Raw genomic sequence first — 1,164 nt, 5'->3', positions numbered from 1 at the left:
GCCATCTTGAAAGTGGCCTATTGTCTGGTCACAGAGTCGGTCAAACTGGATTCAGCCATTCCATTCCCCTACTCATCCTCCTTTATTTTTTCTTGTTTTCCACATGCATGGCCTCAGATGATAACATGGCGAATCCATCTACAGATTCACGGGGGTGTATTATTAAAAGCTTAAAAAATTAATTTCTTTCTCTAAGGTCAAGTCTAGCTTTGTGCAAATCTACTCTAAGGATTGATTTTACCAAACAGCACAAAAATGGCTAAAAAGTGGAAAACGTGCAGTAAGAAAGTATATAAATTCTGTTTCGTCAGTCGACCTGAAAAACAAACGTCGAAGAAATAGCCTCGGACAAGACAAAGGACTTCATAACAAGACGCTATTTACGCTCAATGATAATGACAATGTGATTAACTTAAGGCCTGTTCCAAACGTCGTTCTACTGCCGTGCCGAACTCAAATAAATTGTCCTTTCGATTTTAGCACGGCGGTAGCACACCGTTTGAAACCATTAAGCGCGGCACTGCTGACTTAGGTTCGGCACGACTACTTAGCACGGCAGGAATTGCCGTCCCGCACGGCAGTAGCACGACTTGGTTTCAAACGGCGCGCTTTCGTTGCGCCGAACTCAATTCATGAATTAATTTAATGTATTTTGCATGCTATATTACGCTGGATGGATGGTTTGTTTTGTCTTTTGAATTTAGCGCGACTGTATTAGGTTCGACGTTTGAAACCGCTGCCGTGCCATCGTCGTGTCACTGCCAAACCAAATTCATTTGAGTTTGGCACGGCAGTAGCACGACGTTTGGAACAGGCCTAAAAGGTTCTAGCATTGGGGCAATAATTGGCGACACTTAAATAGAAATCAAGTATAGAAGCAAGAAAACTGGAACAGCGAAAGCCACTGACACTTTATTAGTTTCTCAAAAAAAAAAACACCGATGATACGCAGCCTAGTAACAATCCTCTCAAAAGCGCTATATATATATATATATATATATATATATATATATTTATATATAGCTTGAATATCTGTAATGGTTAACAAAACGATAAACTCCCAACAGAAGGATCCAAAAGGATGCACGTTGTCTCCTCAGTTAGTATTTAAAGTTGCGAAGGTCCAGGTCTATTAAATTTCCTGGACCTTCGAGAAGTTTTGTC

The sequence above is a fragment of the Montipora capricornis genome, chromosome 14, assembly GCF_036669925.1.
Source record: "Montipora capricornis isolate CH-2021 chromosome 14, ASM3666992v2, whole genome shotgun sequence".
NCBI lineage: Eukaryota > Metazoa > Cnidaria > Anthozoa > Scleractinia > Acroporidae > Montipora > Montipora capricornis.
Note: the sequence above shows the minus strand (reverse complement) of the source record.